Consider the following 26,305-nt stretch of genomic DNA (forward strand, 5'->3'; position numbering starts at 1 on the left):
ATGTTGGTACTGGAAGTGAATTCCAATCGTTCCGTTACTTACCCAGAACCTGTCCGACTGCTCACCTGGGGAATAACTGCTGACCCGCTCTGCTTGGGCTGAATGGCCTCTCTCTGCTGCTCCCTCTGTGTGTTTAATGAGAAAGCATTGATGTGAGTCAAAACAAGGAAGAGGTTAAGAAGTGAGAAACTAGCTTACATTTTACATTTTTTGTTCACTGTTAACCTTTTGTCTCCTGACTCAATTTTTGCCCAAAGTTGGACAGCCATTGACAAGCAGTTTCTACAAAAGGTTAGTGAGTTTCCCAACCTTTCCCTCTCAGCCTTGAGTCAGAAGGTTATTGGTTTGTGACCCCATTTGAGAATTGGCAATCCACAGGACACACAAGGACCTCCCAGGGTTTCACAATGGATGCAAGAGAATCCTGGACACAGGAGTGGACAAGTTGGTTCTACATTGGCTCATGGTCCTCAGGACCCTGTTTAGTGAAGCCAGACTCCACCCAACACAATGTCTACAAGACGCACCAATGGAGATACATTCAGTGCTGGTTTGCCAGGCAGGACAATGGATTAGAACACCCACCATTTTCACCATCATGAATCTTTGATTAGCCTTACTTGTTTGCTCTTCAGCACAGCCAATTGGCTAATCTGATTCGAACACATTGCTGCAACTTGTAACTTCAGTGACTAAGGAATCACTTTGGATCCTCACTGTCTGAGGAATCTCTTTGGATCCTCACTGTCTGAGGAACCTCCTTGGATCCTCACGGTCTAAGGAAACTCTTTGGATCCTCACTGTCTGAGGAACCTCTTTGGATCCTCATTGTCTGAGGAATCTCTTTGGATCCTCAATGTCTGAGGAACCTCTTTGGATCCTCACTGTCTGAGGAACCTCTTTTTGGATACTCACTGTCTGAGGAACCTCTTTGGATCCTCACTGTCTGAGGAATCTCTTTGGATCCTCACTGTCTGAGGAATCTCTTTGGATCCTCATTGTCTGAGGAACCTCTTTGGATCCTCACTGTCTGAGGAACCTCTTTTTGGATCCTCACTATCGGAGGAATCTCTTTGGATCCTCACTGTCTGAGGAATCTCTTTGGATCCTCACTGTCTGAGGAATCTCTTTTTGGATCCTCACTGACTGAGGAATCTCTTTGGATCCTCGCTGTCTGAGGAATCTCTTTGGATCCTCACTGTCTGAGGAATCTCTTTGGATCCTCACTGTCTGAGGAATCTCTTTGCATCCTCATTGTCTGAGGAATTTCTTTAGATCCTCATTGTCTAAAGGATTATTTCTGATCCAATTCCATATTGTTGTATTGTTGATTCCGATGCAGCATTGTAGACTGACTTGTGCCCATGTTCAGCACTGACGGCACAGGGGCGGCACGGTAGCACAGTGGTTAGCACTGCTGCTTCACAGCTCCAGGGACCAGGGTTCGAATCCCGGCTCGGGTCACTGTCTGTGTGGAGTTTGCACATTCTCCCCGTGTCTGCGTGGGTTTCCTCCGGGTGCTCCGGTTTCCTCCCACAGTCCAAAGATGTGCGGGTTAGGTTGATTGGTCATTCTAAATTGCCCCTTAGTGTCCCGGGATCCATAGGTTAGAGGGATTAGCGGGTAAATATGTAGGGACATGGGGGTAGGGCCTGGGTGGGATTGTGGTCGGTGCAGACTCAATGGGCCGAATGGCCTCTTTCTGCACTGTAGGATTCTATCTTCTATCTATCTATGACCCTACCCCAGCAGACACTGTGAAACACACAAGCAAAGTGCCTCTAGCCTGAGCTCTGTGTGTGTCGGATGTGCCTCTGTGTTGGTACACCACGTTCACAGGTGGTTTCACTTTGTTTTGTTCAAAACTGAACTGGAGCTGACAGTAAACTCTTTTGAAATGCTAATGGTTTCAGCAGAAGAAGGAAAGTGTTGCTGAAAAGAAAGCTTTTCATCATGTTGTAGGATCAGACAGGACAACAGGAGGCCATTCAGTGGTTATGGCCATGCTCGCTCTGTAAATGAACCATTTAATTGGTCTCAACCCCCTGCTCCTACTCATTGCCGTACAAATGTTTCCTCTTCCAATCGAAATCCCAGTATCCCAGTGCATGAACAGAATTCTCCCCATCCCCCCTCAGTTTGAAGTGACCATGACTCAGCAGTCAGCCTCAGTTTTGTTGTACACATTGTTGTGATCTGGAAGATGCTGCCTGAAAGGGCATTGGAAGCAGATTCAATAGGAACTTTCAGAATGAGGAATTAGATTAAAACTTGCAAATTGTGAACAAGAGGGATATTGGAATCAATTGGATAGCTCGACTAGAGAACCAGTATCGGCACAATGGGCTGAATTGCCTCATTCTGTGCTGTATCATTCTGTGATTCTCTAACTTTTAACTGGATTGCAGATCATTGGCATACAGGGGAACTGGGTAAGTTTCTCACCTTTATACACTGGTTTCTCCTCTGTTTATCTTTCAGTTAGTTTGCTTCATTGTTGTGGTTTGAACAAGAACAAAGAACAGTACAGCACAGGAACAGGCCCTTCAGCCCACCAAGACTGCACTGACACTTGATGCCTTTCTAAAGTAAAGACCTTTTGCCTCTACGCAGTCAGTATCCCTCTATTCCATGTATCTATAAATGTTGTTATTGTACCTGCTTCTACCACCTCCTCTGGCAGCGCATTCCAGGTACTTACCACCCTCTGTTTAAAAATGGGCCTCTCACATCTCCTTTAAACTTTCCCCCTTTTACCTTAAATCTATATCCCCTAATAAATGACATTTCTACCCTGGAAGAAAGACTCTGCCTATCCATTCTATCCATGCCTCTCATAATTTTGCAAACTGTTATCAAGACACCCCTCAGCCTCCAATGTTCATGTGAAAACAATCCAAGTTTCTCCAATCTCTCCTTATACTAATACCCTCCAAACCAGGCAACATCCTGGTAAATCTTTTCTGTATCCTCTCCAAAGCCTCAACATCCTTCTGGTAGTGTGGCAATCAGAACTGTGCACAATATTCCAAATGTGGGCGAACAAAAGTTCTATACAGCTGGAACATGACTAGATAATTTTTATACTCTGTGCCCCAACTGATGAAGGCAAGTGTGCCCTATGCCTTCTTGATCACCTTATCCACATCTGTTGCCACTTTCAGGGAACTGTGGACCTGTACACCTAGATCCCTCTGTATGTTAATACTTTAAGGGTTCTGCCATTTACTATATACTTCCCTCCTGCATTAGATCTTTCAAAATGCATCACCTTGCAGTTGTCCAAATTAAATTCCTGGTGCCATTTCTCTACCCAAGTCTCCAGCCTTTCTATATCCTGCTGTATCCTCTGGCATCTGGCATCCTCCTCACTATCAGCTCCCCCAATCTTTGTGTTATCTGCAAACTTATTACTCAGGGCACCTACATTCTCCTCCAAATCATTTATATATATTATAAACAAGAAGAGTCCCAGCACTGATCCCTGCGGAATACCACTGGTCACAGATCTCCAGTCAGAAAAGCACTCTTCCATCGCTACTCTCTGTCTTCTATTACCAAACCAGTTCTGTATCCATCTTACTGCAGGTCACTGCAGGTCCTATGTGACTTTACCTGTATCAGCCTGCCATGAGGGATCTTGTCATAGGCCTTGCCAAAGTCCATGTAGACAACATCCACTGTCCTGCCCTCATCAATCACCTTCGTCATTTCCTCAAAAAACACTCAAGTTTGTGAGACACAACCTTCCCCGCACAAAGCCATGCTGTCTATCACTAATAAGTCCATATTGTTCCAAATGTGAGTAAATCCTGTCCCTAAGAATCTTCTCCAATAATTACCTGACCACTGATGTAAGGCTCATCGGCCTGTAGTTTCCTGGATTATCCTTGTTGCCCTTCTTAAACAAAGGAACAACATTGGTTATTCTCCAGTCCTCTGGAACCTCTCATGTGGCTAAAGAGGATACAAAGATTTCGTACAAGGTCCCAGCAATTTCTTCCCTCGCCTCCTTCAGTATTCTGTGATAGATTCCATCAGGTCCCGGGGGGGTTGTCTACCTTAATGCTTTTAAAAACAACCATCACGTTCTCTTTTTTATATCAACATGCCCTAGAGTATAACATACCCCTCTCTAGACTCACCATCCACCATGTCCTTCTCCTTCATGAATATCGATGCAAAGTATTCATTAAGGACCTCACCCATTTTCATCTGCTCCAAACTTATATTCCTTCCTCTGTCCTTGAGTGGACCTACCCTTTCTCTAGCTACCCTCTTGTTCCTGATATACAAATAAAATGCCTCGGGATTTTCCTTAATCCTGTTTGCTAAGGACATTTCATGGCCCATTTTAGTCCTTCTAACTCATTGTTAGTTCTTTCCAGCTTTTTTTATATTCTTCGAGGACTCTGTTTGTCTTCACTTTCCTTTGATTTGATTTGATTTATTATTGTCACATGTATTAGCATACAGTGAAAAGTATTTTTTCTTGCGCGCTATGCAGACAAAGCATACCGTTCATAGAGAAGGAAGTTAGAAAGTGCAGAATGTAGTGTTACAGTCATAGCTAGGGTGTAGAGAAAGATCAACTTAATGCAAGGTAGGTCCATTCAAAAGTCTGATGGCAGCAGGGGAGAAGCTGTTCTTGAGTCGGTTGGTATGTGACATCAGATTTTTGTATTTGTTTCCCATTGGAAGAAGGTGGAAGAGAGAATGTCCGAGATGCGTAGGGTCCTTATTAAGCTGGCTTCTTTGCCAAGGCAGCGGGAAGTGTAGACTGAGTCAATGGATGGGAGGCTGGTTTGCGTGATGGATTGGGCTACATTAACAACCTTTTGTAATTTATTGCAGTCTTGGGCAGAGCAGGAGCCCAGACCAAGCTGTGATACAACCAGAAAGAATGCTTTCTATGGTGCATCTGTAAAAGTTGGTGAGAGTTGTAGCTGACATGCCAAATTTCCTTAGTCTTCTGAGAAAGTAGAGGCGTTGGCGGGTTTTCTTAACTATAGTGTCGGCATGGGGGGACAAGGACAGGGTGTTGGTGATCTGGACACCTAAAAACTTGAAGCTGTCAATCCTTTCTACTTCGTCCCTGTTGATGTAGACAGGGGTATGTTCTCCTCTACGCTTCCTGAAGTCAATGACGATCTACTTCATTTTGTTGACATTAAGGGAGAGATTATTGTCGGTGCACCAGTTCACCAGATTCTCTATCTCATTCCTGTACTCTGTCTTATCATTCTTTGAGATCCAACCCCTATAGTGCTGTCGTCAGCAAACCTGAAAATCGAGTTGGAGGGAAATTTGGCCGCACAGTCATAGGTGTATAAGGAGTATAGTACCTAAACCTTACGAATGCCTCCTTTTTCTTTTTGACTAAGCTCACAATTTCTCTTGTCATCCAAGGTTCCTGAATCTTGCTTCCTTATCCTTCATTTTCATAGGAACATGCTGGTCCTGAACTCTAATCAACTGGCCCTTAAAAGATTCCCACATTACAGAGGTGGATTTACCCTCAAACAGTCGCCCCCAATCTACATTCCCCAGTTCCTGCCTAATATAATCATAGTTAGCCTTCCCCAGTTTAGTACTTTCACCCGAGGAATATTCTTATCCTTATCCATTAGTAACTTAAAACTTACAGAATTACGTTCCCGAAATGTTCCCCCCACTGAAACGTCGATCACCTGGCTGAGTTCATTCCCCAATACCAAGTCGAGTATGGCCCTTTCCCTCATTGGGCTACTTACATATTGCTTCAAGAAACCCTCCTAGACATTTAGCAAATCCCCTCTCATCCAAGCCCCTGGTACTAAGGGAGTCATATCAATATGGGGGAAGTTAAAATCAACCGCCACAACAACCCTGTTGTTTTTACATTTTTCCATAATTTGTCCACTTATCTATTCCTTTATCTCTCACTAGCTATTGAGAGACCGATAGTACAACCCGAGCAAAGTGATTGCACCCTTCCTATTTCTGAGCTTGACTGAATGTGAAACTGGGCAGGAAGTGTGAGTGTTAGAATGTCTGTTTACTCTGACTGCTGCTGCACTGTGGTCATTGTGACTTCTCATTAATATAAGATTCTCTGAACTCCTCCATCTCAGCGGTTTAGAGAATGAATTCCAGAACTGAGGAGCCAGGCAGATGAAGATAATGGTGGGGTGAGGTAAATCAAGGGATACTCCAGATACCAGAATTGGAGGAACACAGAAATCTCGGAGGGTTGTAGGGGCTAGAGGAGGTTACAGAGATACGGAAGAGTGTAGGGACTGGAGGAGGTTACAGAGATAGGGAGGGGTATAGGGCTGGAGGAAGTTACAGAGATAGGGAAGGTTGTCGGGGCTGGAGGAGGTTACAGAATAGGGAGGGTTGTAGGGGCTGGAGGAGGTCACAGAGATAGGGAGGGGTGTACGGGCTGGAAGAGGGTACAGAGATAGGGAGGGTTGTAGGGATTAGAGGAGGTTACAGAGATAGGGAGGGGTGTAGGGGTTGGGGGAGGTTACAGAGATAGGGAGGGTTGTAGGGACTGGAGGAGGTTATAGAGATAGGGAGGGTTGTAGGGGCTGGAGGAGGTTACAGAGATAGGGAGGGGTGTAGGGCCTGGAGGACGTTACAGAGATAGGGAGGGTTGTAGAGGCTGAAGGAAGTTACAGAGATACGAAGGGTTGTAGGGGCTGGAGGAGGTTACAGAGATAGGGGTGTAGGGGCTGGAGGAGGTTACAGAGATAGGGAGGGTTGTAGGGGCTGGAGCTGGTTACAGAGATAGGGTTGTAGGGACTGGAGGAAGTTACAGAGATAAGGAGGGTTGTAGGGGCTGGAGGAGATTACAGAGATAGGGAGGGTTGTAGGGACTGGAGCAGGTTACAGAGATAGGGAGGGTTGTAGGGACTGGAGGAAGTTACAGAGATAAGGAGGGGTGTATGGGCTGGCGCACGTTACAGAGATAGAGAGGTGTGTAGGAGCTGGAGGAGGTTACAGAGATAGGGAGGGTTGTAGGGGCTGGAGGAGATTACAGAGATAGGGAGGGTTGTAGGGGCTGGAGCAGGTTACAGAGATAGGGAGGGTTGTAGGGACTGGAGGAAGTTACAGTGATAGGGAAGGTGGTCGGGGCTGGAGGAGGTTACAGAGATAGGGAGTGTTGTAGGGGCTGGAGGATGTTAGAGAGATAGGGAGGGTTGTAGGGACTGGAGGAGGTTACAGAGATAGGGAGGGTTGTAGGGGCTGGAGGAGATTACAGAGATAGGGAGGGTTGAAGGGGCTGGGGGAGGTTCCAGAGATAGGGAGGGGTGTTGGGGCTGGAGGAGGTTCCAGAGATAGGGAGGGTTGTAGGGGCTGGAGGACGTTACAGAGAGAGGGAGGGTTGTTGGGGCTGAAGGACGTTACAGAGATAGGGAGGGTTGTAGGGGCTGTTGGAGGTTACAGAGATAGAGGTGTAGGGGCTGGAGGAGATTACAGAGATAGGGAGGGTTGTAGGGGCTGGAGGAGGTTAGAGAGATAGGGAAGGTTGTCAGGGCTGGAGGAAGTTACAGAGATAGGGAGTGTTGTAGGGGCTGCAGGAGGTTACAGAATAGGGAGGGTTGTAGGGGCTGGAGGACGTTACAGAATAGGGAGGGTTGCAGAGGCTGGAGGAGGTTACAGAGGTAGGGAATGGTGTAGAGGCTGGAGGACGTTACAGGGATAGGGAGGGTTGTAGGGGCTGGAGGAGGTTACAGAGATAGGGAGGGGTGTAGGGGCTGGAGGACATTACAGAGATAGCGAGGGTTGTTGGGGCTGGAGGAGGTTACAGAGATAGGGAGTGGTGTAGGGGCTGGAGGACGTTACAGAGATAGGGAGGGTTGTAGGGGTTGGAGGAGGCTACATAGATAGGGGTGTGGGGGCTGGAGGAGATTACTGAGATAGGGAGGCTTGTCAGGGCTGGAGGAGGTTACAGAGATAGGGAGGAGTGTAGGGACTGTAGGAAGTTACAGAGATAGGGTTGTCGGGGCTGGAGGAGGTTACAGAGATGGAGAGGGGAATAGGGGCTGGAGGAGGTTACAGAATAGGGAGGGTTGCAGAGGCTGGAGGAGGTTACAGAATAGGGAGGGTTGTAGTGGCTGGAAGAGGTTACAGAGGTAGGGAATGGTGTAGAGGCTGGAGGACGTTACAGGGATAGGGAGGGTTGTAGGGGCTGGAGGAGATTACTGAGATAGGGAGGGTTGTCGGGGCTGGAGGAGGTTACAGAGATAGGGAGGGTTGTCGGGGCTGGAGGAGGTTACAGAGATAGGGAGTGGTGTAGGGGCTGGAGGACGTTACAGAGATAGGGTTGTAGAGGCTGAAGGATGTTACAGAGATAGGGGGGGCTGTAGGGGTTGGAGGAGGCTACATAGATAGGGATGTGGGGGCTGGAGGAGATTACTGAGATAGGGAGGGTTGTCGGGGCTGGAGGAGGTTACAGAGATAGGGAGGAGTGTAGGGACTGTAGGAAGTTACAGAGATAGGGTTGTCGGGGCTGGAGGAGGTTACAGAGATGGGGAGGGGAATAGGGGCTGGAGGAGGTTACAGAATAGGGAGGGTTGTAGGGGCTGGAGGAGGTTACAGAATCGGGAGGGTTGTAGGGGCTGTTTGAGGTTTCATAGATAGGGAGGGGTGTAGCGGCTGGAAGTGGGTTCAGAGATAGGGAGGGTTGCAGGGACTGGAGGAGGTTACAGAGATAGGGAGGGGTGTAAGGGCTGGAGGAGGTTACAGAGATAGGGAGGGTTGTAGGGGCTGGAGGAGGTTATAGAGATAGGGTGTAGGGGCTGGAGGAGGTTACAGAGATAGGGTGTGTTGTCGGGGCTGGAGGAGGTTTGTGGTGATACTATACCTTTAAGAAATGTATTTATACCATGTTTCTTGTCAGGTGTATGTTTAACATTCAGCTGTTTTTCATGGTTCCGATTTGTCTGCACCAGCCAGCCCACATGCTGAGAATGCGGGCTAATGATTGACCTTAGCTCCGGATGTGTTGTTTTAATCTGAGTTCATGCATATTTGTTTATTTTGGTTTCCCCTGGGGTTCAGAATCGGGTTTTGATCAGGGGTTGATTGACAGAGGCAGATCATGTGATTCGGCAGGTCTGAGCTTGCAGGGAAAAGCACAATTCTCTTTGATTTTAAACAGTCAGTTTCTGCTTGGTCCTGAAAGAGCAAGAGGTGTCACTCATTGTCTCCCTTTCTCCAGAGCTGTTCAAAAAGCTCTAAGACTGTTAAGAAGCACAAACATACCTGCGTGTCAGAGTTCAAGTCTCTCAGAGAAATGTTGTTTGATAGAGATAGGTCAGCAGTTAGGAATTGTATCTTGTCATGTTTAAATATTTCAACTTATAAAATTTACACTAATTTATTCATGAACGTTAAACTGTGTTGTTAAATAAAGTTTGTTTTAATAGAAGCTTCCTCGTGTGTCAGTAGAATCACAGCAGATAAGGAGTGAGACACCTCACACTAATGCCAAAATACAAAAACCTGGGATCTAGCTGGGCTTCATAACATACTTTGCAGTTTCTGCTCTGGTACTCTGACAAAAACTGGGGGCTCTGACGGCATTAAAAACTATAATTCCTTGTTTGGTTTGGGATTATTGAACTCAAAGACAGTGGATGTTGAGTATTGGTGTTTTCTTTCCAGGTATTGTTTTCGGTTCGTGTAATAAGGGGCTCTTTCAATGGCTAAAGTTTTTCTGGGTGTGAAATCACTCATTCGGAGCGGTTTACAAAAGATGGTCAAACCAAGGCTTTTGGAATTGGCAAACAAGCTGCAGTTGACTTTGCCTGAAGGGTGAAAAGGTGGAGTTATTCACTGTGATAGCTCAACATTTAAAATCACCAGTAACACAGTCAGAAGCATTGAGATTAGCTAGAATTCAGTTACAAATGAAATAGCTGGCATTAGAAGCAAAAGAAAGGCAGAGAATGATAATTTCAGCAGAACAAAGAGAGAACGAATTAAAGGAAGCAAAATTGTGACAGTTTGAATTGCAATTAACAGCAGCAGAAAAAGAAAGAATAGCAATTGCAGAACGAACTGCAACAAAGAGAGAAAAAAGGGAGAGAGATTTTGAACTTCAGAAAATGGAACTGAAAAGTGAGCTTAAACTGGTGGAGGCAAAGATAAAGGTTGGAAGTTATGATGAGGGTAGTGAGGAAACACAAACCCATTAGAGTTAGAGGTCTGATGAGGATCTGTTTAAATATGTTCAAGCACTGCTAAGGTTTGATGAGAAGGATGTAGAAGCCTTTTTCATTTCATTTGAGAAAGTAGTTAAACAATAAAATGGCCACAAATCATGTGGGTATTGTTGGTTCAAACGAAGTTGGCAGGTAGAGCTAGTGAGGTGTTTGCACCACCATCAGAGGAGGTATCTATGGATTATGATGAGGTGAATAAAGCCATCTTAGGTGCATATGAACTAGTGCCAGCAGCCTACAAACAGGCTTAGAAATCAAAAGAAGGAACCAGGTCAAACTTATATAGCATTTGAAAGAATCAAACAAAGTAACTTGGACAGGTGGATAAGAGCACTGAAAATAGACCAGACATTTGGCACTCTTAGGGAAATGGTTATTTTAGAGGAGTTTAAAAATTAACTTCCCGAAGTAATGAGATCTCACGCGGAAGAGCAGAAGGTTAAAACTGCAAGACTGGCAGCAGAAATGGCAGAAGATTCTGAGTTGGTGCATAAATCAAGATTTGGGTTTCGACATCAATTTCAATCTGTGAGGGATAGAAACTGGGGAAAAGAGAAATCATCAGGAGTAAAGGCAAAGGAGATTTTATTGGAGATAGTAAAGATAGTTTACCTCAGGTTAAAAATGAAACATATGAACATAGAACATAACAGCGCAGTGAAGGCCCTTCGGCCCTCGATGTTGCGCCAACCTGAGAAACCAATCTAAAGCCCATCTAACCTACACTATTCCAATATCATCCATATGTTTATCTAATGACCATTTAAATGCCCTTAATGTTGGCGAGTCCACTACTGTTGCAGGCAGGGCATTCCACGCCCTTACTACTCTCTGAGTAAAGAATCTACCTCTTACATCTGTCCTATATCTATCACCCCTCAATTTAAAGCTATGTCCCCTCGTGCAAGCATCACCATCCGAGGGAAAAGGCTCTCACTGTCCACCCTATCTAATCCTCTGATCATCTTGTATGCCTCTATTAAGTCACCTCTTAACCATCTTCTCTCTAACGAAAACAGCCTCAAATCCCTCAGCCTTTCCTCATAAGACCTTCCCTCCATACCAGGCAACATCCTGGTAAATCTCCTCTGCACCCTTTCCAATGCTTCGACATCCTTCCTATAATGTGGCGACCGCACCAGAGTTTTATACAGCTCTGGTGCGGCCAGAGTTAAGAAGAGCCAGGAGGGGACATGAGAAGCCTTTGGCAGGTAGGATCAAGGAAAACCCTAAAGCTTTCTATAGGTTTGTCAGGAGTAAAAGAATGACAAGGGTAAGATTAGGGCCAGTCAAGGACAGGAGTGGGAAGTTGTGCGTGGAGTCTGAAGAGATAGGAGAGGCACTAAATGAATATATTTCGTCGGTATTCACACTTGAGAGGGACAGTGTTGTTGAGGGGAGTACTGAGATGCAGGCTGTTGGACTGGATGGGATTGATGTTCATAAGGAAAAGGTGTTAGCAATTCTGGAAAGGGTAAAAATAGATAGGTCCCCTGGGCCGGATGGGATTTATCCTAGGATTCTCTGGGAGGCTAGAAAGGAGATTGCAGAGCCTTTGGCTTTGATCTTTGTGTCGTCATTGTCTACAGGAACAGTGCCAGAAGACTGGAGGATAGCAAATGTTGTCCCCTTGTTCAAGAAGGGGAGTAGGGACAATCCTGGTAATTATAGACCGGTGAGCCTTACTTCTGTTGTGGGCAAAGTATTGGAAAGGATTATAGGAGATAGGATTTATAATCACCTAGAAAGGAATAATTTGATTAGGGATAGTCAGCACGGTTTTGTGAAGGGTAGGTCATGCCTCACAAACCTTATTGAGTTCTTTGAGAAGGTGACCAAAGAGGTGGATGAGGGTAAAGTGGTTGATGTGGTGTACATGGATTTCAGCAAAGCGTTTGATAAGGTTCCCCATGGTAAGCTTTTACAGAAAATACGGACACATGGGATTGAGGGTGATTTAGTGGTTTGGATCAGGAATTGGCTAGCTGTCAGAAAACAAAGGGTGGTGGTTGATGGGAAATATTCATCCTGGAGTTCAGTTACTAGTGGTGTACCGCAAGGATTTGTTTTGGGGCCACTGCTGTTTGTCATTTTTATTAATGACTTGGATGAGGGCGTGGAAGGATGGATTAGTAAATTTGCGGATGACACTAAAGTCGGTGGAGTTGTAGACAGTGTGGAGGGAAGTGGCAGGTTACAGAGGGACATAGATAAGCTGCAGAGCTGGGCTGAGAGGTGGCAAATGGAGTTTAATGCGGAAAAGTGTGAGGTGGTTCACTTTGGAAGGAGTAACAGGAATACAGAGTACTGGGCTAATGGTAAGATACTTGGTAGTGTGGATGAACAGAGGGATCTGGGTGTCCATGTGCATAGATCCCTGAAAGTTGGCACCCAGGTTGATAGGGTTGTTAAGAAGGCATATGGTGTGTTAGCTTTTATTGGTAGAGAGATTGAGTTTCGGAGCCAGGAGGTCATGCTGCAACTGTACAAAACTCTGGTGCGGCCGCATTTGGAGTATTGCGTACAGTTCTGGTCGCCGTATTATAGGAAAGATGTGGAAGTGTTGGAAAGGGTGCAGAGGAGATTTACCAGGATGTTGCCTGGGATGGTGGGAAAATCGTATGAGGAAAGGCTGAGGGGCTTGAGGTTGTTTTCGTTAGAGAGAAGAAGGTTAAGAGGTGACTTGATAGAGGCATACAAGATGATCAGAGGATTAGATAGGGTGGATAGTGAGAGCCTTTTTCCTTGGATGGTGTTGGCTAGCACGAGGGGACATAGCTTTAAATTGAGGGATGAGAGATATAGGACAGATGTTAGAGGTAGGTTCTTTACTCAGAGAGTAGTAAGGGCGTGGAATGCCCTGCCTGCAGCAGTGGTGGACTCGTCAACGTTGAGAGCGTTCAAGTGGTTATTGGATAAACATATGGATGATATTGGAATAGTGTAGATTAGAGGGGCTTTAGATTGGTACCACTGGTCGGCGCAACATCGAGGGCCGAACGGCCTGTACTGCGCTGTAATGTTCTATGTTCTAACATGACCTCAAGGCTTCAAAACTCAATCCCTTTACCAATAAAAGATAACACACCATACGCGTTCTTAACAACCCTATCAACCTAGATGCCAACTTTCAGGGATCTATGCACATGGACACCGAGATCTCTCTGCTCATCCACCCTACCAAGTATCTTACCATTAGCCCAGTACACTGTATTCCTGTTACTCCTTCCACAGTGAATCACCTCACACTTTTCCGCATTAAACTCCATTTGCCACCTCTCAGCCCAGCTCTGCAGCTTATCTATGTCCCTCTGTAACCTGCAACATTCTTCCGCACTATCCACACCTCCACCGACTTTAGTGTCACCGACTTTAGTGAAGGTGGAAGAGAAATTTAAAACCTCAGATATTTTCATTGTAACAAATTTGGACACACAAAGTTGCAGTGTTGGTGTTTTAAGAAAAGCACTGGGAAGACAGAGGTGGTAAAACAGGATAAGCCAGCAGGGCTTGTTATGGTGCTAAAAGATGCCACAGTTGAAACTGAAGAGGTGCAAAAGAATGTACAGCCTGTTCAGGGATTGGTTGGTTAAAAAAAGTGCCAGATTTCTTTAAAGAATTTACTTGTGTGGGTAAAGTTACTCATGTGCTTGGAGGAATAGGTAAAGAAGTTAAAATTTAAAGAGATATGGGAGCAAGTCAATCTTTAATGTTGAGAGATAAGGAGATATGTAGTTTGGAAAGAGTATTGCCAGAAAAGGTGGTAGCGTGTGGAATTCATGGTGAAAAGAATCGTATTCCATTATGTAAGGTACGGTTGGAGAGTCCGGTTAAAAGTGATGAAGTGGTGGTAGGAGTAATAGAGAAATTATTTTTTTCAGGGATTCAGTTAATCCTGGGTAATGATATAACTAGATCACAGTGATACCTACTGAAGTTGAAAAGCCAATGGAAAATCAAACAAGATCACAAAGCCACAGGTTGAGACTGGAGGAGGAGAAATTGGAGAGTAAAGATAAGGAGGTTGAGGTACAGTTATCAGAAAAAATCTTTGACCAGATGGTTGATCAAGAACAGGAGGCGGATCAAGCGGATATCTTTAGTTCAGGGAAGTTGGCAGAATTACAACTGAAAGATGCAGAGATAAAGTAGTATCAGAAAGCATAGACAGAAGGAGAATCTGAGTGTATACTGGAATATTATTACATTAGAAATAATGTCTTAATGAGGAAGTGGAGATCTTTACATATTCAGGCAGATGAAAAATGGGCAGAAGTTCATCAAGTTGCATTACCGGTGGGTTATAGAAAGGTTTTGCAGGTGGCATATGAGGTTCCAATAGGAGGTCATTTGGGAGTAAGGAAAACTCAGGCAAAAATAGAAAAATTCTTTTATTGGCCTGGACTGCATAGGGAAGTGTTGAATTTTGCCAGATGTTTCTCGCATGTCAGGTGACAGGAAAACATCAAGCGGGCATCAAACCAGCACCTTTAATACCCATTCCCACATTTGAAGAACCTTTCACGAGGATCCTAACTGATTGTGTGGGACCCCTGCCCAAAATGAAATGTGAGAATCATATCTGTTGACCATAATGGATGTGTCTACTAGATTTCCTGAGGCCTTTGCATTACGTAATATAACAGCGAAAATGATTGTCGAGGAATCACTTAAAGCTTCTACCGGATGGGGACTGTCCACAGAAATCCAATAAGATCAAGGATCCAATTTTATGGCAAAGTTATTTCGGGAAGTTATGGATAGCTTAGGAGTAAGGCAATTTGAAACAACTGCATATTATCCAGAATCACAGGGAGCATTAGAACTGTGTCAAACTTTGAAGACCATGTTGAGGGCCTGTAGTCAGGGTTATCCAGAAAATTGGGACAAAGAAATTCCATTTGTACTTTTTGCAATTACAGATGCACCTCCTGAAGCAACAAAATTCAAACCATTTGAATTGATTTTTGGTCATGAGAGGATCATTTAAATTGATCAAGGAGCAATTTGGTGAGTCAGTGTTCTGAGACTACATTGTTGAGACTACATTATTGGACTATGTGTCAAATTTTAGGGAGAGATTAGCTCAGGCTGGAGAGTTGGCTCGACAGCATTTAAAAGGGGCACACCAGGCGATAAAAAAGCAGATAAGAGATCAAATATTCACAGTTTTGTTAGCGGGGAGAAAGTATTAGTACTATTACCAGTGGTAGGTGAACCATTAGAAGCAAGATTTAATCTGTCTTATCAAATTGAAAAAAGATTAATTGAGGTGAATTATTTGATAAGAAGGCAGATAGAAAGAAGAATCACAGAGTGTGGCATATTAATATATTTTAATAGAGAAGGACAGCAGAAGCAGGATGTGTTAATTGTTACAGCTCAGAGAGAAAAGATAAATCCAGATGATTCTGAATTTGACATTCCTCAAGTCAAATTGGACAATGAGGAAGTAATCAGAAATTGGGATAAATTACTGAGTTACCTTCCAGAGGGTTACAATCGTGTAGAGCTATATGTAGGAACAAACTGGGAAATACCAAAGTAATTGTGCATGATGTAGATGTAGGAAATGTTGTTCCAATTTAACAACATACGTATCAACTTATTCCACTCAAGTTTGCAAAGGCTCAGGAGAAGCTGACATTTACTCAGACTGAGATGCAGCAGCTGGAAGTTTCAATCAAACACTACGATGGACTGGCTGATAGTTACAAATCTCGGTTAATGAAGACACAAATGGAGACATGAAATTGACAAATACAGAAAAGGAGAACAAGCTATTGGACGATGAATAAGGAAAGTAAGCAGGTATGGAGACAGATGCAAGAAAAGTTGCTGATTTGGAGCCTGTTCCTGAGTTGTTGAAATTAACTGAGCATGAACTGCAGGACTGTCAACAGCAGCTTGTCATCTATAAGAACAAAAATGTAGATCAGTTGGTAGTCATATGTGATCTCAAGGTGGTGATGAGGAGCAGAAGCATTTTACTATCACAGACAGAAGAAAAGGACGAAGCTGCGAAGTAAGTCTGTTTGGTGAAACTGTACCATCACCGCCTAATGAACTGCTGAAATAATGAATATGCAGCTTACACAGCTGCAGACGCCCAGGGAAACAGTACTGTTCATAACTGATGTTCAAGTAAATTATGATGGTTTTCGCAACAGCATGGCTACCACAATGATCGCTAAAACCATAATTACAACAAATCCTGGCACCAAAGAAGACAATCTGCAATATACCTTTGAAAAGAATACACAGAAAGTGATGAGGAAGATCCAGAGCAAACAAATGAATTAATAAACTATATTGGGCGGCACGGTAACACAGTGGTTAGCACTGCTGCTTCACAGCTCCAGGGTCCCGGGTTCGATTCCCAGCTCGGGTCACTGTCTGTGTGGAGTTTGCACATTCTCCTCGTGTCTGCGTGGGTTTCCTCCGGGTGCTCCGGTTTCCTCCCACATCCAAAGATGTGCAGGTTAGGTTGATTGGCCAGGTTAAAAATTGCCCCTTAGAATCCTGGGATGCGTAGATTAGTGGGTAAATATGTGGGGGTAGGGCCTGGGTGGGATTGTGGTCGGTGCAGACTCGATGGGCCGAATGGCCTCCTTCTGCACTGTAGGGTTTCTATGATTTCTATGATTGCAACAGAAAGATATACAATTAGAAAGAATTTTGAATGTACCATTTGACAACAGTAGGGGGAGTTGGACTACTTGACCGAGGAACTAAGGCCAGTTATAAAGAAAGGGGACAGGGATATCATGACCCTTCTGGATGGCCCTAAACACATCTGTGAAGTTGAGGAAACATGCAAGGGGACAGATTCTCTTTGACAAAGTCTGTGAGCAGCTCAACCTGATTTCACTTTGACATTTTAGAACTCTGAAAATCAAAATCAAAGCGAAGGGAATTACAAAGCAAATCCAAAGTGGTTTGTAGCATTTGCATTCAATGTAAAGTTTTGCCCTCCAGGTCCTGCCCAGCTCTTTGAGGACATCACCAGGATTAATTTACAATCGTGACAACGGATCCAGGCTCAGACTCAGAATCAAAGCAGGGTCAAGAACAGAGGGTGACCTCTGAAAAGAAAGAGGAAGCAGCTGAACAACAGCCATTTAATTTGAAGATTATAAATGTGGCAGGAAGAGAGAATGTGACTGCAGATGCTTTATCACGACTTTGCTCTAAAAGGATAGAAAGATCAATGTTGGAAAAGACTGGACGATGATCCTGTTTGATTTTGCATGTTTAGTGCCAGTATTGCTGTGAATCCTGAGAATTTCTTATGTAAGAGTTTTAACAACACCAGGTTAAAGTCCAACAGGTTTATTTGGTAGCAAATGCCATTAGCTTTCGGAGCCCTGTTGGACTTTAACCTGGTGTTGTTAAAATTCTTACTGTGTTTACCCCAGTCCAACGCCGGCATCTCCACATCATAATTTCTTATGTATCATACTGAATATAAAGTTTAAAATTTTCAATGAAAACATTAAAAAAACTGACCATGGAATTCCCCTGGGATGTTGAGTGAATGTTTTTGGCAAAACAACTAATTTGAGCCACTATCTAGAACTGATGTAAAACTGAAAACGTCAAGGAGATTGTAGGAGTCTAATTTTCACTTTTGACTTTCTCAGACAAGGGGCAATGTGTAGTAGGCTGAGGGTCTGGATTAATGCTGCTGATCTGTGTTTGGGGGGGATGTGAATTCTCATGATGGGCGTGGCGGGCACTCATTACTTTCTGAGGTGGAGCTTAGAAATCCTTATTTGGTGCAATGTGTGTGGAATGGTTTTTTTAAGCTGTGAAACCATAGGCAGTGCACAGAAAGTCACAAAAATCCAACGACCAATAGTGACTGGGAAAGAAAGTCACCACTTGTGTTTTCATCGGTTAACCACATCGATCCAAATCTTCTGTTTGTATCGGAACAGTTCCAGTCGACTGTAATCACAGGAGAGTCTGTTACACTTACCGTTGTGTGCGGATTGTACTAGCTGAGATATAACTAAACTATATACAAATATACACAACGAGATGTTACTGTGCTGAAGTGAGGAACATTCTCCCTCTCGACTCTCAGTCATGTGTCTCTTACATCAACATTACGGGAGGTGCTATTTACACCATCCCACACATTAAACCTTGCAACCCCAATACTGCATCTTCCCCAAATATTTTCCCATTTTCTTTCACATTAATATGTACCCATTCTCTTGTCCACCCATGCACCCACTCCCGCCCACCGCAACCCTGAGTCTTTAACTTTACAGTTTCAGTCTGCCGGGAGGCTTCACCACACTCTCTGGTTGTGTTCTATTCAGACTTGGACAATCAGTCATCTCTCTCTCTCTCTTTGTTCTTTTTCTATACTTGGATTGTCTTCACTGAGAGTCGTAGGGGTGAATGTTTCCTGTTCCACCTGCCACAGGAATCGTAGTGGGCGAGGGGCAGACCATGGAAAGGTCCATTGACCTCCGATGGGATTTTCCGGTTTTGGGGTGAGCACGGCTGGAAAATGCCACCCGTGGTGCTTGCTTCTTCATTAATTTCTGACTCAACATCTAGTTCTTTCTTTATTCTTTCATGAGCATCACTGCGCAATATATTTTATTATCTACCCCTAATTGCCCCTTGAGAAGATGGTGCTGATCCACCTTCTGAACCGCTGTAGTTCATGTGGTGTAGGTACATGCACAGTGCTGTTAGGGAGTTCCAAGATTTTAACCTAGCGACAGTGAAGGAAGAGCCGATATATTTCCAAGTCAGGATTGTGACGATACTGTGCCTTTAAGACATGTATTTTAGTCATGTTTCTGTGCAGGATCTGTTTTAGCAGTTTTTTGTATTATTAGTGCCATTCTGTCTATAACTGGCACCCTGTATTGTTACTGCAGCAGCATAATTGCTTCTAATTGCTAGAATGTTTGTTTTATTCTGGACTAATGCAGTTCTGTTGTTTTTAGTGGTTCCCCTGGGGTTTTACAGAGTAGGATTAGATTGATTGACAGGGAAGATCATATGACTGGATGGAGCTAGGCTTATACAGAGAATTCAAGGTTAGTTATTGTTTGGGAGCTGCAGAGAACTCTGGCGACTGGGAGCTGCCAGAGACTAGGTTTACTTCTCTGACGTTCTGCTGTTTGAGGATATATCCTTCTCTGGAAACTGCTGTCTGGATCTAAAAGTGTTAAAAGGCTGGAAATCTCACACCATGTGAGCATACTTTACTGTCAACTAATTCTGAAGAAGGGTGTATGTCTATTTGGGTATTGCTTTAAATTGAAACTACAGAGATTGCTAGTTGTTAAGTGTTATACTTTGTCATGTTAAAGTATTTTAATTGGTAAAAGTCAAGCTAATTATTTTAGCTATATTCTAACTATTCTTAAACACAGTTTGTTTTGATAAAAGCTTCCTAGTGGGTCAACTGCATCATGCCTGGAGCGAAACATGCTCACCCTATTGCCAAACCCAAAGGCAAAAATTGGGGTCTTGGCTAACTTCATAATATACCTTGGAGTTTCTGATCGGCTCCCTAACAGGATGGTGAGTTACTTGGAGGGGAACTTTCAGATGCTGGTGTTCTTGAGTGTTGTTGGAGCTGTACTTATCCAGGCAAATGGAGAGTATTCCATCACACTCCTAACTTGTACCTTGTAGATGGTGGACAGGCTTTGGGGAGTCAGTAGGTGAGTTACACACCGTAGGATTCCCAGCCTCTGATTTGCTCTTGTAGCCACAATATTTATAGGCTGGGTCCAGTTCAGTTTCTAATTAATGGTAACCCCCCCAGGATGTTGAAATGTATGACTGATTGTTACCTTTGATAAATAGAAATAAAATTCCTCTGATTTCTTCATACAACATTTTATGAAGTATTAACTAAATAAGATCACTGTTGATTGTCTGCTCTCTGGATTATTACGCCTGCTAAGCCTTGGTCTGAGTTCCAGATCTGAATTTGATCCTTTACTTCCTCATTTTACTGTGACACTTTTCTCCATCATATTTCCCTCTCTCTTGATTGGATTTTATCGGTTTCTCTCTCTTTGCATTTTGCATGTTCTCTATCCTTGTCTCTTGCATCTATCTTTGTTCCTTTGAATGGTCCTTCCTATCTTTCCATACTTCTGCAGTCAATCATTCCTGAACTCTCGGATAATCATGAGTTTCAATCTGTGAAAGTAATTCTTTAGGAAGGATGGGATGATGTGAGGAATCCACCTGATCTATGCCTTGGCTTCCCTCAGAATCCAGCAGACATGCTTCATCGATCAGTTCATTTTTCTCTCTGCAGACATGCCATGGCTGGCTTCCATGCCTAGTGTTGGATTTGTTTGATTGGTAGAATCATAGATGACTCTTGGTGGATGGATTGTTGCAGATATACTTTCTACAATGTCATCACTGTTGAATGAAGGTGGTATTTGAATGAGTATTCCATCACCAGATTTCCGTCTTCCATTTTTGAAGCAACATTACAGAGTGATGACGATCAGTCTCATTCCCGTCTTTTCTAAGATGTGACTGCTTCACCATGTATTTGGTGTGAGGGAGTCTAGGCAGCTCTCCAGGGCATCCTCCGGTAAAACAACAGAACTATCAATCTCTGTGAAGAGTATCGGAAAGTTAGTGCTGAAGTCTCAGTCTAGATCTTCATTGCAGTTGGATAGTTTCAGGGATTCATTCTGAAATCACACTTGGAATTTTGCTGATTTCCTTCTTCCAACCTTCCTAGAATCAGGTCTATCTAGGCCTTCTACTTCTGTCGGACATACAGTGATTTCCCTGCTATTGGAGCATTGACTTGAAATGCCCCCTGACTTTTAGTTCGATTCCTTCTGAACCATTAGCTGTGGACATTGTGTTGGTAACCATGGTTCATTGTCTGACAAAACCATTACACTGGCTCCAGTATCCAGTGTTTACACTGTCTGTTCACATATATATCTGTATTCCAGAACGTATGATTAGGGCCGTTAATCTCACTCTGGAAACATTTCTGTTCCTCTTCTGTTGGAAATTCTTCATCATCATTAATAGCCTTATGCATGAAGACTTTCTTCTTGCATAGCAAATAGCCAATGCATTAGTGGTAATTTGTCAAAATTCGCTGGACTCTGGGGTGGTGCCCGCAGATTGGAAAACAGCAAATATGACGCCACTGTTTAAAAAACGAACTTGACAAAAGGTGGGCAACTATAGGCTGGTTAGCTTAACTTCTGTAGTAGGAAAATGCTTGAATCTATCATCAAAGAAGAAATAGCGAGACATCTGGATATAAATTATCCTATTGGTAAGACACAGCATGGGTTCATGAAAGGCAGGTTTGACTAATTTGGTGGAATTCTTTGAGGACATTACATGCGTGGTGGACAATGGGGAACCTGTGGATGTGGTATATGTGGATTTCCAGAAGACATTTGACAAGGTGTCGGACCAAAGACTGTTGCATAAGATAAAGGTGCACAGTGTTACGGGTAATGTATTAGCATGGATAAAGGATTGGTTAACTAACAGAAAGCAAAGAGTGGGGGTAAATGGGTGTTTTTCTGGTTGGCGATCAGTGACTAGTGGTGTGCCTCAGGGGTCGGTGTTGGGACCGCAATTGTTTGCGATTTACATAAATGATCTGGAGTTGGGGATGAAGTGTAGTGTGTCAAAATTCGTAGTTGACACTAAGATGGGTGGCAGAGCAAAGTGTGCAGAGGACGCTGAAAGTCTGCAAAGGGATATAGATAGTTTAAGTGAGTGGGCGAGGGTCTGGCAGATGGAGTACAATGTTGGGTAAATGTGAGGTCATCCATTTTGGTAGGAATAACAGCAAAATGGACTATTATTTAAATGGTAAAAAATTGCAGCGTGCTGCTGTGCAGAGGGACCTGGGTATCCTTGTGCAGGAATCTCAAGGAGTTGGTTTGCAGGTGCAGCAGGTAATTAAAAGGCAAATGGAATTTTGTCCTTTATTGCTAGAGGGATGGAGTTTAAAAACAGCGGGGTTATGTTGCAGCTGTATAAGGTGCTGGTGAAGCCACACCTGGAGTACTGTGTACAGTTTTGGTCTCCTTACTTGAGAAAGGATATACTAGCACTGGAGGAGGTGTGGAGGAGATTCACTAAGTTGATTCCGGAGTTGAGAGGGTTGGCTTATGAGGAGAGACTGAGTAGACTGGGGCTATATTCATTGGAATTCAGAAGAATAGAGGAGATCTTATAGAAATATATAAGATTATGAAGGGAATAGACAAGATAGAAGCAGGGAAGTTGTTTCCACTGGCAGGTGAAACTAGAACGAGGGGTCATGGCCTCAAAATAAGGGGAAGCAGATTTAGGACTGAGTTGAGGAGGAACTTCTTCACACAAAGGGTTGTGAATCTGTGGAATTCCCTGCCCATTGAAGCAGTTGAGGCTACCTCATTGAATGTTTTTAAGGCAAGGATAAATTTTTGAAAAGTAAAGGAATTAAGGGTTATGGTGAGCGGGCGGGTAAGTGGAGCTGAGTTCATGAAAAGATCAGCCATGATCTTATTGAATGGCGGAGCAGGCTCGAGGGGCTAGATGGCCTACTCCTGCTCCTAGTTCTTATGTTCCTACGTTCTTTGAAGCCTGTGAAGTTAAGATGTTTTACAAACATACGAATTAGAGGCAGGTGTACCACAACACCACACAACCCTGCCAGCAACCTCTGCAAGACGTGCGGGATCATCGACACGGATGCCATCATCTCATGTGAGAACACCATCCACCAGGTACACGGTACATACTCTTGCGACTCGGCCAACATTTCTACCTGATACACTGCAGGAAAGGATGTACCGAAGCATGGTACATTGGGGAGACCATGCAGATGCTACGACAACGAATGAATGAACACCGCTTGACAATCACCAGGCAAGAGTGTTCTCTTCCTGTTGGGGAACACTTCAGAGGTCACGGGTATTCAGCCTCTGATCTTTGGGTAAGCATTCTCCAAGGCGGCCTTCACGACACACGACAACGCAGAATCGCTGAGCAGAAACTGATAGCCAAGTTCCACACACATGAGGACGGCCTCAACCGGGATCTTGGGTTCATGTCACACTATGTGTAACCCCCACGACTTGCCTGGGCTTGCAAAATCTCACTAACTGTCCTGGCTGGAGACAATACGCATCTCTTTAACTGTGCTTAACCCTCTCTCCACTCACATTGTCTGTACCTTTAAGACTTGATTAGCTGTAAAGACTCGCATTCCAACCATTATCTTGTAAATTAACTTTGTGTCTGTATATGCCCTGTTTCTGAACACAAGTCCTCACTCACCTGAAGAAGGAGCGAGACTCCGAAAGCTTGTGCTACCAAATAAACCTGTTGGACTTTAACCTGGTGTTGTGAGAGTTCTTACTGTGTTTACCCCAGTCCAACGCCGGCATCTCCACATCATTAAAGAAAGGGGCAGAGCAAGGTTGCAGTTAAATGCATAGCTCAAAGGTGAAGACCTGGTGAAGTTGGCTAGCGGAACGCCAGATACCTGATGTAATCCTAAGGTTTGTGACACCTTTATACAGCCTGTGAAGCAGTAGTGTTTTGTTGGCATGGTTGTGTGCCTGGGAAATTATGTATACGTTGGAATTCACATGGCAATCGAAGGCAGAGGAATATTGAAAGGAGAGATTCAAATCCTGGAAGTGGATCTTTGGTGAAGTTATCTGAGGGAAAACGTTATTTGGGAGAAGATTCTAAGGCATGCTTTTTCCAAGAAACACTTGGATGCTCACAGAGTAATAAACATCTGGGGGGATTTGATGAGAAATCCACAGAAGTTGCATTGGGTGGCATCTGCCACCCATTTGGGTTCAGAGTGTAGTGTGTCTAACCACAGTTAGCTTGTTGGTTTACTTGGGCTATGTAATTACCAAGAACAATAGAGTCTAAGCTATATTTAATAGCTTGTGTTATCCTTAGAAAACTCTGTATCTGTGAAGATATAGTTGGGATGACGGAGTATTGTGTTATAGGTAATCTTTTCATGTTTAATAAATGTCTTAATATTTTGTTAAGAGTTAATTAGCAGCCCTGTGACTCTGTTCATCCATGCCTCTAAACTAAAAAAGAAAAGTTATGGTCGGTTGAGCCAGATTTCCATTCCGGGGCTTGACCGTCCAGTAACAACATCAGCTGACTTTATAATAGTATGTGAGTGGTTATTCTGATGGAGCTGAGTTTACAGTTTTACACATTGCTATGGATCACTTTTCTGCTTCTGGGTGAGACTGTGGGTGTTTCTGACAACAGATCAAATCTATACATCCTGTGGCTTTTTAGTTTTGAAGAGTGGACATGAACTAGATGCATGTTGTACCAAATAAAGATATGTGATCACACCAAAAACCATGCAACATCCCCTGTTTCACATCCTCCACAAACACAGGAACTGTGTTAATACTGACACTTCATCAGGAGCCAGTTCCCCTCTTGTCCACTACAGCGAGGAAAGCAAAGATCATCTCTCCGCTGATCATTTCCCGAATTATATCAATTTCTTGAAGTCTCTCCAATTAGTCCTCTATCCGACAGGATTCACTCTACAACTCCAGGGCTCATACTGCTGTAAGTAAAATGCTTCCTACTCAAGTCAAATCTCTTGTGCAGAGTATGAGCTTCAAATGGCCCAAAGCACTTTACAATGAAGTTAATCTTTTTCAGAAGTTTAGTTACTGTTGTAACGTAGAAAATGCAGCAGCCAATTTGTCCATAGCCAGATCCCACAAACAGCAATGTGATAATGACCCAGGTCATATGGTTTTTTCAGTGATATTGGTTGAGCGATAAATGTTGGTCCTACGATACCGGGGAGAACTACCCCCCCCCACCACCAACCCCCTGCAACGTTTCTTCTAAATAGTGGCCATGGGGTCTTCCACACCCACCCAAGAGGGCAGACAGGGCCCCTCAGTTTAATGTCTCACATTGAACTAAGTTTCAGGGGTGCATTGTTGACAAGGTCTCTGCACCCCATGCAGAGTTTGTTTTTGTTTTGAAGTACCCTATCAGACATCGAGTTCTGTGTCTAAAGCTGGCATTGAAAAGCCACATTTTCAAACATTCATCTGCCATTAGCTTGTTGAGCCTTCACTCATTCTGTCCACCTGTGAATCCCCTGACCCCCTCCTTTCCTTATAGTGCGTCAAGCTCTTCTCCTAACGCTTTTCATCCTTCCCAGTAACATTCCATCACCTACATCAAACTAACTCCCGAAACTTGAATGGATTGTATGGATGGCACTCTCAGTTCTTTCTGTCTGAGACTTTTTATCGGATTTGAGCCAGCATGTTGCCTGTTTCGGATGCTGTGGGGTTCAACTGGGTGGTCAGGGTGGGATTGGTGTGGGTGGGGGGGCGGGGTGCCAGTCCCATGCGGTGGGTGTGTGCATTGTCCTCTGTGGGACTGGTCTGGGTTTTTAAAATAGCTACTCTGGAGTTAGAAGTGCTGGAATCTGAACGGGTTCGGGCACACTGAGGGAGAATTTAGCATGGCCAATGCACCTAACCAGCACATCTTTCAGACTGTGGGAGGAAACCGGAGTACCTGGAGGAAACCCACGCAGACACAGGGAGAACGTGCAGACTTCGCATAGACAGTGACCAAAGCCAGGAATTGAACCCGGGTCCCTAGCGCTATAATGGCAGCAGTGTGAACCACTGTGCCACCATGCCGGGAATTGAACCCGGGTCCCTAGCGCTATAATGGCAGCAGTGTGAACCACTGTGCCACCATGCCGGGAATTGAACCCGGGTCCCTAGCGCTATAATGGCAGCAGTGTGAACCACTGTGCCACCATGCCGGGAATTGAACCCGGGTCCCTAGCGCTATAAGGCAGCAGTGCTAACCACTGTGCCAACATGCACAAGCTGGTCAGAGCAGCCATTGTTTTCAGATGTTCCGATTGCTAATCATGATGTGGAGATGCCAGCATTGGACTGAGGTGGACACAGTAAGAAGTCTCACAACACCAAGTTAAAGTCCAACAGGTTTATTTGGAATCACGAGCTTTCGGAGCGCTGCTCCTTCATCAGGTGAGTCACCTGATGAAAGCATACCGA

General features: G+C 44.2%; 2 protein-coding genes across 5 annotated transcripts in view; one reads left to right on the forward strand and one right to left on the reverse strand.

Annotated features, from left to right (window-relative positions):
* Window positions 1-134, reverse strand: part of LOC144485978 (myelin-associated glycoprotein-like) — a 77,545-nt gene extending 77,411 nt beyond the window's left edge. Inside the window, exon 1 of the mRNA XM_078204072.1 lies at window positions 43-134. The gene's annotated coding sequence lies outside the window, so the exon portion shown is untranslated. The remainder of the gene's footprint in view (window positions 1-42) is intronic.
* Window positions 1-26,305, forward strand: part of LOC144485977 (uncharacterized) — a 158,770-nt gene that overhangs the window by 115,564 nt on the left and 16,901 nt on the right. The window contains exon 4 of one of the 4 annotated variants that reach the window (XR_013496207.1): window positions 2,482-2,514. The exons of 2 other annotated variants lie outside the window; for them this stretch is intronic. The gene's annotated coding sequence lies outside the window, so the exon portion shown is untranslated. Of the gene's footprint in view, window positions 1-2,481; window positions 2,515-24,686; window positions 24,813-26,305 lie in introns of those variants that run through there. One more of the 4 variants, XM_078204071.1, reaches the window with a different exon arrangement.

This window comes from Mustelus asterias, unplaced genomic scaffold, assembly GCF_964213995.1.
Source record: "Mustelus asterias unplaced genomic scaffold, sMusAst1.hap1.1 HAP1_SCAFFOLD_257, whole genome shotgun sequence".
In the NCBI taxonomy this organism is placed as follows: domain Eukaryota; kingdom Metazoa; phylum Chordata; class Chondrichthyes; order Carcharhiniformes; family Triakidae; genus Mustelus; species Mustelus asterias.